Source organism: Chrysochloris asiatica, unplaced genomic scaffold, assembly GCF_000296735.1.
Source record: "Chrysochloris asiatica unplaced genomic scaffold, ChrAsi1.0 scaffold00451, whole genome shotgun sequence".
NCBI lineage: Eukaryota > Metazoa > Chordata > Mammalia > Afrosoricida > Chrysochloridae > Chrysochloris > Chrysochloris asiatica.
The window spans coordinates 843,005-844,086 of NW_006408969.1; positions in this window are offsets into that span (position 1 = coordinate 843,005).

Sequence of the window (1,082 nt, forward strand, 5' to 3'; positions counted from 1 at the left end):
GTGCCACACCAAGAGTCCATGACGAACCTGAGTGCACATATGTCTGGTCATGTCACAGCTCTATTTCCTGAGGATACATACCAAGCAGAGGGATTGCTGGGCCATGTAATATTTCTTTTTCCAATTTTTGAGAAAACACTATACCATTTTCCACAGTGGTGACACCATTTTTATAGTCAACCCCTCCCTAGCAGTGTAGGAGGTAGAAATTTAGGAGATATATAGAGAATATGCTGAATTATTTTGTACTTATTGAATGTCAGGTACTGACAGACACCACGGTAAAATATTCACCAGGTAGTTAAGGATGAACATGTGCCTTACCCAAGCCATGGCATTTTGAAGCACCTTATATGCTTGTGAAAGCTGGAGAATGAGGAAGACCAAAGAAAAACTCTAAATTATGATGTTGTCAAAAAATGATGAATATACTAGGGACTTCCATAATAATAAGCGCATCTGTCTTGAAACAAGTACTACTAGAATGGTCCTTAAAAGAGAGGATGGTAAGACCTGTTATTTGCTTTGGGCATATTACCAGGGAAAAACAATCCCTGTTGAGGGTCAGAGAAAAAGAGACCCTCAATGAGACTGAGACACATGGCTATAAATAAGTTCATATTAGCAATAATTGTAAGGATGGTGCAGGACCAAGAAACATTTCATTGTGTAAAACATACATTTGCAATGAGTTGGAACGGACTACTTAGAAACCAGGATGGCAAGACTTCATCTCTCATACTTCAGACATGCTATCAGAAGAGACCAGCCTCTGGAGAAGGATATCATGCTTGGTAAAGTGGATGGATGGTCAATGAAAAAAAGGAAGACTCCCAAGAAGATGGATTAGCATAGCAACAGCAATGGGTTCAAGTTTAACAACCTTTTTGAGGATGGCGCAAGACCAGGCAGTGAGTGTTCTGTTCTGTTGTGCATAGAGTCACTATGAGTCAGAACCTACTCAGTGGCACGTAACAGTAAGTCATTGTTGCCTAGGTCTGTACTGTACTTTATAGGATGTTTTGCAACATCACTGATTGTCAGTAGTGCATCTGCCTACCTCAGACTTTGCAAAATGTCCC